This window comes from Danio rerio, chromosome 6 (assembly GCF_052040795.2).
Source record: "Danio rerio strain M-AB ecotype USA chromosome 6, GRCz13ab, whole genome shotgun sequence".
NCBI classification, from domain to species: Eukaryota; Metazoa; Chordata; class Actinopteri; order Cypriniformes; family Danionidae; genus Danio; species Danio rerio.
Window position 1 is genome coordinate 6,461,729 of NC_141026.1, and position 18,272 is coordinate 6,480,000.

Here is an 18,272-nt window from a genome sequence, read left to right on the forward strand (position 1 = left end):
ATGAAAGAACAGAAACTCGTCGTGAGAATAATTTCACGTCACGTCTGCGTAGCCGGTGCTTGAATAAAACGCTTGATGCATCACTGAGACACACCGCGCAGCCCTCTGGTATCTGAGGACACTTTCTAAACTTAGCAGCACAAAAGGAAAAAATGAGTGTGTTGAGGATCTGTCCAATGTATTATTGAGTTTTTTCTAATTCAACATTTCAGGTAGGCTTACTTTGTGTGTGAAGAGCAGGTAATAATCCTTCAATAATACTCCAGTGTTGCGAATGCGATCAGCTCATCTAACAAACACAGCACTACATGATTTAGAAACAGCAATGAACTCCTTGTTGCAGGTCAAAATTAACCTATTTAATGCACATCTAAATGCATTTCTCCACTGATTACTTATTTTACCTGGAACAAATAGTCTTGGAGAAAGTTTTTCGTGTTGTCATGAACACGACACGCAGCTTGAATTGTAAAAGAATGAAAAATGATTGACAGGTGCAGCAATGGAAAGCGCTGAACTGAACATGAGTTTAACCACATGAAAAGTCATCTGTGCTTCTTATTAAACTATAGAATGGCTTCAGAACATTTGGTGTATAGTAGCCATACATGACTTTCATATAGTAAGCTTATAATAAGCTACCTTCATGGCTTTTGTTGGCTTATAAATTACACAGAATAAAGCACATGATAACCGATCCAGCAAAAATATGTGTAATCGAACCGGTATCCGATCCAAGTATCGGGATCTGTGCATCACTAAATAAATGTAGCAACAAAGCTCAAAACAAAGCCTTCTTATGCTTGGAGATAAGCATGTTTGTGTGAGGAAATGTCATATATGATGATTAAAACTGTGTTGGAAGTAATGCCTTAGAAATGTCATACACTGCAGTAACAAATTACGTTTCGCTATAATGCAGTAGTGTAAGGGTGTTTTTAGGGTAATAGGGTGCCCTATTTAGTTCGATTGACTCGCACTAGAGTTCGTTTCCCTCCTGGTGCGGTTCGTTTGGGCAGGTGTGAATGTAGCAATCCCAACCAAAAGCAGACCAAAAAAGCATACCAAGACTTCCTTGAAGAGGTGGTCTCGATACGCTTTCAAACAAACCCTGGAGTGGTTTGTTTGTGGCAAGAACATGTACCGAACTAAAACAGACCCAACTGCTAAATTTTCTTGGACTAATCCAGCTTCCATAGTCCAATGCGCTGTCACATCTTATAATGTGTGGAGGAAAAATATTTGTTGACAGCGCTTTACCAACAATTTAAAAAAGAGACAGAGCGAGAGAGAGAGAGAGAGAGAGAGAGAGAGAAAGAGACAGAGAAAGAGAGAGGGAAACACATTACCAAATGGATTGTTGGTAATATTTCCAGAAGCACAATTAATTCAACCCACATTGTTAAGTGACTTGCGATGCACCTTCGCTATTTGCAATGCAGTAAAACATAGTTTTCCTGCCGCAATCGCGCTTTATTCTCGTAATGTAGTTTTTCTAAAGTGATGTACAGCATACAAAGTGTTTAGTATACTATGACCAGGGATACAATCAGCCAGCGGAGTTGTCCCTCCATAGTAAAAAGTGTCTTCTTGTGTCTGCCGGTTTGTTTATTTGATGATACAAAAAGTAAAGGTCTAGAAAGTTGCAGTTCTGTGACCAATAATGCTTCAATTCCAGAAGTCCAGAGCGGTCCATGTTGATAGAAAAGCAATTTTAACCTTAAATAACCACTCAATAAACTAAAGACCCAATGGATGGGTGTATTGGATGGATGGATGGATGGAAGGATGAATGGATGGATGGATGGATTACATGTTTTATGTGTATTGCCGATCACATGTGGGGGTCACTCCTCACCAACCCCAGTGGGTAGCTCCAATGGCTCTAATGCTTGACCATACTCCAGCTGTAGCTGAAGAGGAGAGACAGTGATAGATCCAGTTGAGTGAATGAGAATGATTGGAAGGTCATGGTGGGTAAGGGCCAATAGAGGGAATCTGGGCAGGACCCTTGGGCTACACCTTTACTCTTTACTAAAAGTTCCATGGGATTTTTAAAGACCACAGAGAGTTCAACATTGGATTAATCTTGAATCTGGAAGATGGCTGAACCTTGAAGCTAATTAGCTCCTGCAGCAGAATAACAGCACACTGGGTCCGAAATTGACAAAAACAACATGAATGCATGGATTCATCGTGCCTTCCTTATATCAGCAATTCAATTTGATCATGCAGTAATGGTGTGGGGGAAATTTAATTGGCCTATTAGTAACAAATTAGCATTTATTAGATGAAACAGTTGACCTGAATATTGTTGATGGTCATGTCCATTACTTTATGACCACAAAGTAATCATTCTGTGATGGCTAGTTCCAGCAAGATAAAGTGGCATGTCTTGATCGCTGAACTTCAAAAGACCTTCAGTCACCAGATCTCAATGCACAATATTATAACAAACTGGGCAATAAACGTATTCAAGTGTTTATTCATTTCTTTTTGTGATTTTAAATGGGTTTAAATTATAAATATTGGATTTAAATTTATTATATTCCATTTTTAAAGTTGTGTTTTGATGCTTTTCAAGTTCTAGCTGGGTGTCAATGTAAAGTTCTGCATTACATCTACTGTAATGTTTTGATTGTTAAAAATAAAGAAAACTGAGGAAATCCAGTAAACAATTTTACCATTCAAAGGCCTGGATATAAAATCCATTCAGCCCATACCTGCCACCATAATAAGGGATGTTTTTATCATTAGTTAATGGTCAGTTAAATGATGAGGGAGATGTTTTTTTTTTCCTCATTCATTCATTCATTCATTCATTCATTCATTCATTCATTCATTCATTCATTCATTCATTTTCTTTTCGGCTTAGTCCCTTTGTTAATCCAGGGTTGCCACAGTGGAATGAACCACCAACTTATCCCGCAGGTTTTTATGCAGCGGATGCCCTTCCAGACGTAACCCATTTCTGGGAATACTCCACACACACACTCATTCACACTCAAGCACTCCAAACAATTCAGCCTACCCAATTCACCTGTACCGCATGTCTTTGGACTATGGGGGGAAAGGAGGAAACACACGTGAACACAGGGAGAACACGCAAACTCCACACAAAACGCCAACTGACCCAGCCGAGGTTCCAACTAGTGACCTTCTTGCTGTGAGGCGACAGCAACTCCATTATTATTTACAAAAGAAAAAAGATACAGTGTATACATTCTCAGCAAATAAATTAGCAAACAGTTCAGCTTATTAAAATGAATAGCTCTTATAAAGAAAAAGAATCAAGTTATCAAATTGCTTTAATCTTTTCTTTGCTGTATAACTCACACATTCTGATTAAAGAGCAACGGATAAATTCCATTTATTTGGATTTTTTCTTGATTACATAATAATAGAGGTGTCACTTTAAAAATGCACACTTCTAATGTTATAATGAAAGCATTCCCAACTGTTTATGCTCATTAAGGACAAAATTTGTTGTGTTTGAAAAAAATAAATAAATAAAAATACCAAGATCGACATCTTTAGATGTTATTGTTATTAATTATGTGTATATGTCTGTTCAAACACGCACCTAAAACTAAGACTTTCGCTCCACTTCAAATCATGTGTACAGAATTCGTTTTGGAAACAGCGTCTATTTATCACTATGGAGCGCGTCTGCTTACAGTCACGCACCACTATATGACTGTTTTGAGGATTGCATAGGAGAGGCGACGGCACCTGTAATGAAAAGGAAAGGGAATCCCACCATTTTTATATTCATCTCAAAGTGTTTTGTCTAAATAAAATGAAAGCACAGAACAGACTCACATTTAAGAGCAAAGGGCAGTATGGGTTATAGCGAGAATCAGCTCTTTAATGATTATTGCCACCCTTCATAGAAAGACTGAAAATACGAGAGAAATACCTTTAGGGGATGATAGTAGGATACAACTGTAAAATATGGGAGAATCCCAGGAAAAACAGAAGGGTTGACAGGTATGATTCAGCCAATCTCCAGGACCACTTTTAGCTTAGTTTAGCTTAGCATAAATAATTGAGTAGGATTAGTCCATTAGCATCTCCCTTAAAATAGATTTTAAAAGAAACTTAGACTTTTTCTAATCAAAGCTTGACTCCTCTGTAGCTTCATTGTTTACTAATAGTATTACATATTGCAGTTACCTAGTTAGGGACTATTTTCAGGTATGCATTATATATGCAAGGCAGCAAAGTACCTTGATTAATTACTGAGAGTACAATGCAAAATTTCCTAGCCTTATTGACCTAGAAAATAGCAACTTTTATTTTCCGTCGGTCTCAGAACACAATGCAACAACAGAACAGTCAAGCTGTATATAGGAAAATTACTGAAACTCTTTTTTTTTAACATTTTTGAGTGATATGCTAATGGTCTAACCTGAATCAATTATCTGTGCTAAGCTAACTGACCCATAGATTGGATGAATGAATGACACACAAAACTGTTTAACTCGTTGTAAAAATGAGCCTATTTTCTTGGTGTGTTTTATAAAGTGGAGCGTTCCTTTAAAAGCGGAAGCAGAGGTCAACCAGAAACTTGTTTGGCCTAGTCACCTTGACATTGCAGGTCACTGCCTCATCCAATCAGATTCTACCGGGTCACTTAAAGCACAGGACAGTGTCCCCGTCCCCTGCTCCTGCTCCAGATTTAACACCTGCCTCCATTCACCTTTCTATATCCCTAATCAGTCTTTCGGACCAAAAACACACTCTCAGGGGCGATGAATTAACAAGGCCAGACTCGATCTGTCTGACAGCCACATAAACACACACACCTGCAAACGCAACCCAGATTTATGCATCTCCTTGCTGTGACACAAATGGAGCATCTGATCCAAACAAACAAGCAAATAAACTCACTCCGCGTCGTCCCTACAAAAAACCAAAGTACCAACAGCGGCACTTTTCTGTTGAACCAAACAATTTACCCTCATATTCATTTTCAAAACCTATTAAGTGCTTATGAGAAACACATTTCTCTCATCTCTTTCATATATCCGGAGGAAGAACTTAAACAGGAATTCCAATAATAATTGCGAAATGAACTGCACAGCAAATGCCAAATACACAATTTTATAATTTAGCAAATACTAAAATAAACACATTTTAAAAACTTAGATTATGAATTAGGAGCTATTAATGTCAATTCACTTTTAAACGGACTCATTTTTACTCATATCCAGCAGGCACAGCATGTCAACATGATGTCAGACTGACATTTTACCCTAACATTGCGATTTGTTTGCAAACAAACATATAGGTTGATGTCAGAACCCAGAACGTTGAACCTAAAAATCAACCAAATATCAACAGTTATTGATGTTACAGGTTGATGCTGTGTGGACGGTTGCACTATGACTTCTATTCTATCAGACATTTAATTTTAATTGCCATACATGACGAATAAATGTCAGTATATGACGTCAATATGACGTTGGTATAAGACGTTGGCTCGATGTTAGTTTCTGGTCACTTTCCAACCAGTGTTCCAAAAAAGTAATAGATTACAAATTACTGACTACTACTGGAAAATTGTAATCTGATTATATTACTAATTACTTCATATAAAAGATAATCAGATTACTAATAACTTTACTTTTAAAACATATAAAATGTACCTATAAAAATATAAAACAAACTGCAGCTCTTTCAGTAATTTATATTCACTGAAAAATATTACAATGGGTTTAACACAGCAGCTTGACATTTCAAACGACTTAAAGAGTTCATCCCATGCTTAAAATTCTCTCATTTTGTCTTTTTTTTTTGGAACAAAGAAGAAGACTTGAAAAAAAACTGGATACCTGTAGCACTGCGTTATTTGGGTGTTCTATGTTTGTCTGAGGTAATTAGTCTACCAAAATATGTATATTACATACAAAGCCTGAAGCAGATTGGTCAGTTCATGTGACTCAGTTTTTAACTGATGCGCCTGGAAAATGCGCTCTGAATTTGTGTACGCAAGCTGCATGGCATTGGAAATAACAAACTTGCACACGCAAAAAGACCCAATAAGTGAACGATCACATACGCAGCAATGCTTCTCTTCACATTTAAAAGATATTTTCACTCCTGATCCTCCACAAAAAAATCTATTTAAAATTGTATTGTCGTAGAACGCTTTCTATGCTTGAACAAGTTGCTGGTTGAGTTAAAAGCAGTGGAAAGTTCTTTATAGACTGGACATAGACTGCATTTCACAGCAATATTTTTGTTTTTATGCTCAGTGACATCAGTATTTCCACTTGAAGAAGCAACCACTTTGGTCAGCACCTATTTCAGCTCGCGTTCTCCAGCAATTTAAAAGCACATGCTTATTAATTGACATTGCAGAGGAAAGCAATATTTAAAAGAAGCATTTTTTCTTCTAAAAGCTATATTTGTAACGTAAGTAATGCAATTACTTTAACTTTAGTAACTGTAATAAAATGACACAAATTGAAAATGTTATTTGTTACGTCACTGCGTTCCACCAAACTGTAATTAGAATACAGTAATGCGTTACTGCGGAACGCGTTACACCCAACTCTGTTTCCAACACAGCCAAAATCCACCAAGTATTAATCTGTTGATGTTGTTATCATTTGTAAAAATACCGTTGTTCTTAGACGCTGGCTAGTAGGCTTGTCATGATACCGTTAATTAATCTTACGTTACTTGACCAGCTGAAGTATCACGATACCAAATAGTATTGCGATATTGTAATTTATAACTTCATTTATAAAGAATATTGTTAGAAATACTATATTTTATATTATAATGGGCCTAACTACATGTAATTAGTTAAAAAATCTATATTTAAAATTTAGTAATTCATTTTGTAGATAACTGACCAACCAAAATACATTAAAATAAAGATACAACTTATACATAATAAATTTGTCACAAAAGAGCATTTTAAAAATTATTAGTTTGGGTTTTTCATCTATTTTCTTTTTTACAGTCTTATCAGGTAACAATCCAAAGTAATTCAAAATTTTACTTTGTGAGTCGTTCTTTTAAAGGTTGTTTTCATGGTTGTTGTACCTACTAAATCATATTAACAGGAACAGGCATGAACCGATTCAGATGTGCGTTTGAACTAGTAATGGTCGTTCTTGAACGTTTCATTCATTTTGAACGAATCTTCAATATGACTCAGGAACTACGAGTCCTCACAGGGAGTGATTTGTTCATCCGTGTGTGCGCACATTTGTGCAGGGGGTATCTTTTAAGTCGTTCATCGCGGAAAAGCAAAAGCCATTCATATGCCCTCTATCGGGTTTGAGTCATTCGTTCCTCACGGGCCAATCATATGCATTTAAAGGGCGGAAAAAGAATTGATTCGTTCATCTCTCGAGTCCTCGGGTTTGAGTCGGTCTGTCACATGATGAACGAACGACTCAAGAACCAGAAGACTCGAAAGGTGAACTAATTATCATGGCTATTATCAACTCAGACTGATCATTGGTTAAGATTATATGTGACTGACAGTGTAACATAAACGAACCACTGATATTTGAAGACATGAAGAGGTGAGCTGAGCAAAGAGACAACAATAGACAAAAGAGCAGGTAAACATAGAATTATTATTTTCTCCTTATTATAGTATTCTATTTATGACTTAATTGTCGTGTGATCAACCTTTTGGGCTAGTTGTAGATGTGATTGGAAGTGATTCTTAATATTTGAATAACATTTTGGTAAATTGAACCAAATGAATGAAATGACTTGAAAATGAAAATGAAAATGAAAATATTCGTTCATCTCGATAAACGAGACTCAAAGATTCGAGTCAGTAAATGATCCGAACTTCTCATCACTAGTCTGAACTGAAGCGTTAGAAAATGTGCAATAGGCTTCCTTAAAAGGTGCGAATTCTACACAGTTTTGCAACCTTAAAGTGCTCCACAGACTACTAAAATAAAATGATCAATTGTTGCATAAACGTTTGAGGATTTTAATTACTTGTCCACAAGCAACATTATCTATTGTATGTAAGTCATTAATGCCGATACTACCGTTTACAAACCACAGTGGCACCGCCAGTATTTTGGAGCCATAGTATCGTGATACTACCATAGTACTGGTAAACAGTGCAACCCTACTGGCTGGACACTAGCTGCGTCCCAAATGGCACACTATACACTCATGCACTATGTACTTATGCACTTGCACACTCAACAGGATAGTATATGTATATAGTGTCGTCCCAAATGGCACACTAATGTTTTTTTACTAAGCGGAAATTCGAACTGTTTCCTTGATGACGTTTGACGGTTGCCAAATCAGTGAAATAAACGACCGAATTATCAAATAATACCTGCCGTGAGAATAACCGCATACACCATAGGGAGGCACTATAATCACTCTCATAGGAGAATTTTGCTTTCACAATCCAAAACAAATAAAGTTATCCAACATGTGCGTCCGATAGCTCCGCCCCTTCTGCTACGTGAGCAAACCTGCGGTCAATGAGTGCGCGAAGTGTCCATCATTACACACTTTATTTTACCGGCTGAATGAGTGCATCATCCGGGTAATTAAGGTGGTCTTATTATCTTTAGAGTTTTCAGTGTGAACACACTACTTACACTATTTACACTACAAAATGGCGTAGAATATTGCATAAGTATGCGATTTGGGACGCAGCTATTGAATTTTGGTCACCTGACATCACAACCCAAATCGAACCTTATATTAATGTCTTATGACGTTGTGTGCCTGCTGGGTATCCTAAGCGCAATCATGCTATCTACTGAGACTGAAGGAGACAAAGAGGGAGTGCAAGTAGTTGATGCTGTTTTTGTGTTCTGTGCCTTGTAAATTACACAATATGACTCCCCACAGAGCCGAGCAGAGTAATAAATATGATAATGTCTATGTTTTGTTCACATGCTAACATATTAGAGGCGGAAAGTGTCGTCTTATTCATCATAATGCTTCCATTGGGTGCATTTTCGTATCACCTGCCCATTCAAAAAGCAGCATAACAACAGACATTATTCAGAATGCAACAGAGCAGTAGCGCTTACTATCGGCGTCTCAAATTTTCCAATAATTTGCATTATTGGACCTCGTCGATCAGGCTGAAAACAGTAAAACAGGAGGTCATTTTTGAGGGACCCATCAATGTAATTTACCGCGCTCTTTAATAGCTTCGTAAAAGGACAAGGTTAGTCAAGGACGTACGGTTGGCGAGACATTGGTGCTCGCATCGTGAAAAGTGCCCCTTTTCCTACGGACCTTCCCAGAATGCATCTCTCTCCTCCGGCACGTCCTCGGTAATGGCTGAGCTGTAAAAGCTGTACGTGTGCGTGCGCCGTCTGCGGACACAGATTAGAGGACACTCGCAGGACAGAGGGTGGCATACAAACAAAAGAACATGCGCTCCCCATATTTGCAGGGCGGCTCTGTGGAGAGCGAGAGAGAGAAAGAGAGAGAGAGAGAGCGTTTTGCTGTGACGGTGATGTATGGCTTGTCACTGGCTAAGCTTTGCTCAGAATACTAATGGATCTTTTGGAGCTGGAGATGGAGAGGCCGAATACTTCTCTTTATTTTTCTCTTTCTGCGAGCGTGCGTAAAAGAGGCGATGTATTCTCGCTATGGAGCAAGGTTTTTTTTTTTCTGCATGGGAGACTTTTTCCCTTGATATAAGGGATAAGGGTGAAGCTGGGAGCTGATACTGTACAGCCTCTAGCCGCTTTTGGTGGTTAGCCCTGCAGGCTGGGGATCTCTGGGCTTACGGTCATGGGAGATCTTGAACTCATTGTGGCCTACACCAGCTGCATGTTTTTCAGAATTACTCGAGAATGAGGAACCAATACAAGGGATAGTCACATGATGGAGGGCTAGAGGGAAGACATACTGAATTAGCATGATGCTACAGGCGTCCATGTTGCATGATAGCCTTTGCTATTGTGCGTTCACACCAGATGCTAGTGTTTTGCATCTTATGGTAGATGCAGGAGGTGATCTGCCAAAATGCTAACAGGTAGAGCTGCACGATTCTGGCTAAAATGAGAATTGCGATTTTTTTGCTTAAAATAAAAATAATGATTTTTTCACGATTCTGTAGATATAAAATAAAGGTTAATATGAGTGGGCGATTATTATTGCTATTCTCAAACATGTGGTAAAACAGCAATAGGCTGTAGCTGTACTGTTGGTTAAAATGCTACATTTTGTATAGACTTGGAATGGTGGACTTGAACAGACTTTAGACTTGTCCTGGTCATTAATACTGATGATAATTCTGATGTTGAATTATATGGCCCTAACATACACCCGGCATTGTATGCAAATGCATTTGCGCTCATGTGTGCACCCATAGGCGTTCTGGTCTAAAAAGGAAGGCGTTCTGAGGCGCGTTGCTATTTTGAGAAACTATAACAGAGTTTTCATTAGACCAAAACTAACCCGGTCTAAAGTCGAGCGCAGATTTGCACCTCGCTTACACACTGCTTAATACACAGAGGAAGATGTAGAGCAATACGCAAATATCTTTACATATGAAAAAATTAAATATTAGGGATATATATATATATATATATATATATATATATATATATATACGATATAAATATAAAGGATTAAAATATTACAAAAGCATATTATTTTCTAGCCTACATTAATATGAAAAATCACTGCTCTTATTCTTTTTTCATCCCGGGAGGCTTTTTCAGTTCATTCATAACAATTTGCTCTTGTATAATGTTATTATTATTAGCATTATTATTTGTTATATCCATAATTTATATTTGTTTTATTAAAAACAAGCTTAGATTTGCCCACCTGCAGGTTTTAGACCATATGGGGCACAGCATGTGTTTTAGGATATAACTCTGGTTTTTGAACACACTTCGTTATTATTGTTCATTTATTCGTTTGCTGGAAATTAAAACTGAATTTAGAAATAGTTTTGAAACAAATATTTGTGCTTAACAAACGCAATTAATTAATTATAGGCTAATTAATGTCTGTGCGTAAAGGTTTCCCTATCCAAGAGCGAAAGTGAAAGTAGATAATTCCTCTCTCATTCTCGGTAGATGCTCTGTTTAACTGTTTTCTGTTAACTGTTAACGAAAAAAAAAAGCTGTTAACTGTTTGCCTGTGAAATGTTCAGTTTTTCCACTTCCACTTACTTTACGTCATGTAAATAGCAAATGCGCTTATGGCGCAACGCAGCTGGCTCTCAAAGGGAATGGGAGATGAGACTCTGATTGGTTTATTCTCAAAACACACCTGTAACTCATTAAGAAAATAAACAAAACCCTTTTAGACCATGCGCCACGGCGCAAAGCGAATTTTCCCGTCCATAACTTAGCAAAAATGCATTCTAACACGCCCTGAAAGCGTTTGCACCCTGCGTTTTGCACATGGACCGTCAAAATGGAGCCCATTGTGTTTGAGACATTTGCTTACAATCTGTAATTTTCTGCTTAAAATCTGTCACTGACATGATTTTCGTGAATACAGAAGACTGGGTGGGTATTTTTACTGGAATCAGTCAGCTACATCTGGCAACACAAAAAAATGTATCTATGCCCACCTATAATGAAAATGTTAAAACGTATGTCAAAAATCCTTTTAATTCAATGGTCATTGATTTAGTGTTTAAGAAACATTTCTTGTTATCATCTATGTTGAATTGCGATGCTTTATGTTGTGATTTATTTATTTATTTATTTAGGATTACTTGATGAATAGGGTTCGATTAAGCACCGTTATTCGAATTAAAATAACTTTAGAATAACATGCTAGTTTTAAATAATATGGCACTGAGGATTATTAAACCCAAGTTTAATGTTCCAAGCTAAATGTGTGACCTTTGTTACAGGACATCAAAAACATGAACATGTACCTGACATCTCTCAAAACTCCCTCAAGAGGAAATTTTAACGCCATGGCTGTCGACAGGCTGTTGTTAGCGAGATTGATGTTGAACACACGGTGAACACTAGTTAAGTAGACTTTGCATACTAAAATGCTGAATAAGAAAGCTGACATATAACACATTTAGCACAGCTCTTATTTATGCTATAAAAAGGAGAGAATATCCAGAATGTGTCTATAGGAAGCAATGTTTAGAATGCAAATAAACAGCTTATACAATGGGAAAAGTTCAACCACTATAGCTTTGAAATGCATATCTAACTGATCTCATTCAAGCAGTAAGCTTTATGGATTCAAAATGGCAAGAAAGGAGTGAATTTGTTAAAAGAAAAAAAGAAGCAAGTGGATAGCAGTAAATGAAAGCAGTTGGAATATATCACAGACACAGAATTACTCAGTAGGCCTATGTTCAAACGCAGATACAATTTGGTCCATCTAGCTTTAAGGCCCCATGAGACATTTTTTATGGTTTATTATTAAACTCAATGGAATTTTTCCCGTGGATGATGGTCCACTTGAAGGAAACCGTTAACATTCAAATGGATTGGCGAGGATTGCCTGAAGCCTCCCTGAACCCATTTTTGACTGTAAACATTTCTGACTGTAACAATATCCTTTATTAGGCCTGTGTAAATATGCATCCGGCGTTATGCATTATGCATTGTTACCATGTTGGCTGGTCTTGAACATCTTTTTCAGCTTTCAAGCAACTTATTAAATTATGTAAGAAAGTAAACTGTAAGCAAAGCAAATGATAAACAGCATTAGTTTCACATGCAGCCTTAAAAATAAAGAAATAAATTAAATGAAAAAAAAAAAAAAACACTTGCATGGATAATAATAAAAACACATTTTTATTTTTAAGCACTGACTTTTGTGTGCTTTGTTTATATAATAAAATACTGTTTATGCAATTCTAATTTCTGTCATAAAATATAATATTGTCACATCGCAAAACATTTAAGTCTAATTTCTGCAGTGGGAGCTGTCAATGGCACTGGTATTAGCACAGAAACACACTTGTGTGTAAAGAACTATCTGCTTAATTCTCTGTGTAATCTCCATTGGCTCTCATTTTTTCGGAAGGGAGGGAGGTCGAATGCGTGTGAAATTGTCTTTCTTAGGAAGAGGCACACCTTTATTTCCCTGTACACACAGAGCCTGATTAAATCAGGGTGCTAAGAAGGATAATTGTTTTTTGCATTAACTTGAGCTAGTCAGATTGCTACAGGTAAGACCCAATTTAAAGTATGCTAAGTGCTCTTTACACAAGTGATCAATGCTTGACCTGTAATGCATGGTCTGCTCAAGTGCATACTTGATTCTTAAGAATCATAAACGCATGACTGTGACACTTCAGGATAACTGTATTCTTTCTTAAACAGATATTCAAATTGTGTGGTTCTTCATACTAAGAACCAAACGTGTGCTGGCAACATACATTAGTCAACATGTGAAGTGGTTCAAAACCTCGATGTTGTCCTATATTGAACTATAAATCAACACCCATTCTTGCCTAAGGACAATTTTGAAAAAAAAAAATAACATTTTATATTTTTTTCAAAGTGAACTACAGAACTGTGCAGAATAGGGATGTAACTGTATCAGAGTTTCACGGTACGATAATATGGTCGTATATCCTCGGTATGAATGGCACGGTACGGTATTTATTGAAGAATTTACAGGAAAAACAAAACTAATGAAAAGACTCCAAAAAAAGTGCCAAAAGTGTTTATTTACCTTAGCACTGAACATATCAATGACATACAAATTAGCCATCTATCTGTAAGTTTCGAAACAGGAACTTCAATTTTTTCAATTTTAATAACAAAAAAGTATTAAACCAGATAAAAAAATAAAATTTTCATTTTAATATTGTTGAAAACTCATCACATTTAACATTTAATCACTCACTCACTTAGATAGAGACGGGTTTTTTAAGGAAAATTATCATATATAGCCAAGGTTGACAGCAGTGGGTAACGTTGTGCATTGTCTTTCCACCACTTGAGAGGACAAGCCATGAGTGAGATAGAGGTCTCTTTGCGGTACAAGTCAATGTCTTCATCAATCTAACAAGTGTGCTGTGTTCTGCAGTCCCCATGACTGTTTTTAGTCGTATTCCTCGACTTATATTTCACCACAGTCTGGCAGTGCCTGCATACTGTTTTTTTCTTTGTCTGTCACCTTTTCTCCTTTTTTGTATCTCTTTAGAAAGAAACCGAACTGCTTCCACACATCCGATTTAAAACCCGCTTTAGGTTCGATCATTTCCAGCTCTTTTTCTTCCCCGCCACTAGCAACACCCTCCATTTCCCCATTACTGGATCTGTAGTGACAACAGACCGCAAAGGATGATGGTCACGCCTGGGCTGATGGGAATTGTAGTTCCTGCTACCTCCCGTTCGCTTCATTCACCAAAGCAAACTTTTCTAAGAAATATAGTTTTATTGAGTCATGCGCCTACGGTAATATTGAAAAAAAATTACTATTGCGGTATGACGGTATTTATATTGTTACATCCCTAGTGCAGAAGTCTTCGGCTGCCATTTGATTTGATGTTTACGACCAGAAATGTATAGTAACAAAATAGAACTCCTTCACTACTGTACTTCATTACTAAAAGGCTGTATCTGTACTCTACTGGAGTATTGTTTTTTTTCTCCTACTTCCACTTTTACTTCAGTACATATTTTCTATATGTAGTTTAATACTTTTACTGGTGTGAAGATACAAGATGTGCAGCACCTGAAACTACAGATACTGGAAGCCTGTGCTGGCATTTCTCCAGCGGTGTTGCTATCAGTGTGTGAAGAGTGGGAGAACAGGGTTGCATTGACAATCTAACACAATGGGCAGCACATTGAGCACATTTAATAGTCAGAAACTTGTAAATAACTCATGAAATTAACTCATACGTTAAAACCAAGCACACCATTGCTTTTTTATTGTGAAATTCCCAATAAGTGTGATGTGTCAAATGACCCTCTTCCAATTGAAAAAAACAAAAAATGGATCCAAGATAACGGACTTCATAATGGCCACCATGGTCACCACCCATCTTGAAAAGTTTGCCCCCTCACATATACTAATGTGCAACAAACAGGGCGTTAATATCACCAACCATTCCCATTTTATTAAGGTGTATCCATATAAATGGCCTACCCTGAACCTTGGTAGAAATTGCATTGGTCATTAAAATGTAATAATGCTGTTATACAATTATTCAAAAGTATTGACATGAATAAAAATGTTATTTAAATTCTGTTATTTTACAGACTTATTTATCTGTAGTAGCAGATTAGTAGTAGTTGTTGTAGTAGTGATTTAAAAACAAATTATAAATAAATAACATTAAATTACTTAATTTAATTTAATTTTAGGAAGCAAACTGTTCAGTTATTTATTATTATTATTATTATTATTATTATTATTATTATTATTATTATTATTATTATTATTATTATATCAATAATAGGTATATAAAGCTAAAGTGATGATTTAAAAAAAATAAATAAACATGTATTTATTTATAAATTTAAATAAATACATTTTAATAAATTTAATAAATTTAAATAAATTTAAATATATATATATATATATATATATATATATATATATATATATATATATATATATATATATATATATATATATTTTTTTTTTTTTTTTTTTTAATAAATAAATAACATTTGTTTTAATTTTAGGAAGAAAAATATGTTAAATTATTTATTCTAATTAATTATTATTAATAGTGGTAGTAGTAATTAAATTTATTTTAATTTAATTTTAGCAAGCAAATTAAGTTCAGTAATTTAGATGTATTATTATTATTATTTTTAATAATTACACTAAACTGTCAATAAAGGTCACTTTGTTAAACTGTAGAGTTGAATTTCCAACATTAAAAGTCGACAGAGCAGAGATCAACATCCCATAATGCAATTCATAACCGTGAATAAACAGAAAAAAACATCTGTGAATCACAATAAACAAAAAAAAAAAACTTTTTTTACACTGCTGGGGAGATCAAAAGTAATGAACGGCAAACAATTACCCAACCTCCAAGGTAAATGTTATGCACTTTTGTTCTTACTGTCTTACTATCTAAATTCATACATTCAACCGAACGGCCTGCAATTCACTTCAATGAATCCGATGATGCATTTCAGTCATGTGACCAAAACTGACTAGACTAGTTGATGTTGATTTAATTTCCTTGTTTTTTATCTTCCATGATGAAAGAATAAACCTCCACAAAAGATGTCTGATGCACGACTGCTTGTAAGTTGCTTATTATTACCTGAGCAGGTGTGAACACATCGGCATCACATGTCAGGGTCTGTTTCAGGACTGAGTGAAATGCTGTAGAACTTGTCTGATTAGCACTGCTCCATATCCCCTAATTCAGGTCAGTGTGCCACCTGCTGCTCGACTGGCCTCCAGGGTCGCTCCAAATCAATGCCACGACCCAGAGGAAATCACCCCTGTCTGCCGTAATGCTAGGCTCGCACTGCACTGCACCTTCTCCAGTATTACATCAGACAGCCAGAAAAACAAGCTAGAGAGAAAGAAAGAGAGAGAGAGAGAGAGAGAGAGAGAGAGAGAGAGAGAGAGAGAGAGAGAGAGAGAGAGAGAGAGAGAGAGAGAGAGGAGAATATTTGTTTGCAAAGAAGGAAACCACATTTGTTTCGTGCCATATTGCACTCTTATTTTGTGGGGAGAAATGCAAAACCTTACATTATATGCAAAACTATTTAGGCACAAGCAGGCAGGCACATTTGTCTTTGCTTTTTTTTACACAAGTGTGAACATTGGAATATATCAAAACAAGGTCGTTTTGGCTTCTCACTGAGCTCTGCGGTGACATCTGGGTAAAGCGCAACATGCTGTTTGAGCAAGACACTTGAATTAGAACACCAAATAACAGAGACTACAGTTATTATTATGATTATTTTTAAATATGGCGGGCAAAGCTACAAAACAGGCATATTGCATGTGCTTAATTAAAATTAAAAAACGACTTGACAAATAAACAGCTGGTTGTCTGGGTGTGCCAATTAATAAAGCACAATTCTATCTTACCAAACAACTAAATGACGAATTTAATTTAGCCAAATCTATTAGAACTGAAAAAACCTGTCACTGGATTAAGGAACTCAGTAATGTTTTTCAGTCGGTTTAGTGTATAATTAAACACATTTAAATATTTGAGTATATTTTAGTTCACCGTAACTTCAAGCATTTTATTTTATTTAATTTTTTTATTTTATTAAACAACAGTTGAAGTCTGAATTATTAGCCCCCCTGTTTATTTTTTTACCCAATTTCTGTTTAACTGAGAACTGATTTTTTTCAACATATTTCTAAACATAATAGTTTTAGTAACTCATTTCTAATAACTGATTTATTTTATCTTTGCCATGATGACAGTAAATAATATTTGACTAGATATTTTTCAAGACACTTCTATACAGTTTAAAGTGACATTAATCACTTTAATTAGTTTTTAAAGTTTTTAAATAAAGTTATTGTATAACTATGGTTTGTTCTGTAGACTATCGAAAAAAATATATATCTTAAAGGGGCTAATAATTTATCCTTAAAATGGTGTTTAAAAATTGAAAAAACTGTTTTATTCTGGCCAAAAGAAAACAAATAAGACTTGTTTGACTTTAGAAGAAAAAATATTTTCAGACATACTGTGAAAAAATGTATGTAAATGTATAGTTGAAGTGATGATTTAAAAAAACAAATAATAAATAAATAAATATAAGTTAATTTAAGAAAGCAAAGTTCTGCCATTTAGATTTATTATTATTATTATTATTATTATTATTATTATTATTATTATTATTATTATTATTATTATTATTATTATTATTATTATTATTGTTATTACTATTATTAATATTATTATTATTATTGTTATTGTTAATAATAATAATAATAATAATAATAATAATAAATAAATAATAATAATATATATATATATAGCTGAAGTGAAAAAAATATATAAATAAATAAAATGTATTTTAATTTTAAGAAGCAAACTGTTCAATTATTTATTCTAATTATTAATATTATTATTATTAGTAGTAGTAATTTTATTGATTTTAATTTAATTTTAGGAAGCAAACCAAGTTCATTAATTTAAATGTATTATTATTATTATTATTATTATTATTACTTGTGTAGTTGAAGTGGTGATTTAAAAACAATAATAAATATCATATCAATAATTATTAATAATAAAACAAATCTGCCTTTCTTTTGTTTAATCCATTATTTCAATTTTTATTTTAACTATTCATGTTGTTCATCTTATTAATACAGCAAAAGTATGAAAATCTAACCATCACCAT

General features: G+C 35.1%; 1 long non-coding RNA gene across 12 annotated transcripts in view; it reads right to left on the bottom strand.

Moving 5' to 3' along the window:
* The window catches only part of LOC141386167 (uncharacterized), a 180,337-nt gene that overhangs the window by 133,497 nt on the left and 28,568 nt on the right, over window positions 1-18,272 (bottom strand). For 4 of the 12 annotated variants that reach the window (XR_015493095.1, XR_015493091.1, XR_015493097.1 and 1 more), the window contains exon 2: window positions 16,211-16,468. The exons of the other annotated variants lie outside the window; for them this stretch is intronic. This is a non-coding gene — a long non-coding RNA (uncharacterized LOC141386167). The remainder of the gene's footprint in view (window positions 1-16,210; window positions 16,469-18,272) is intronic. 12 annotated transcript variants of the gene reach the window in all.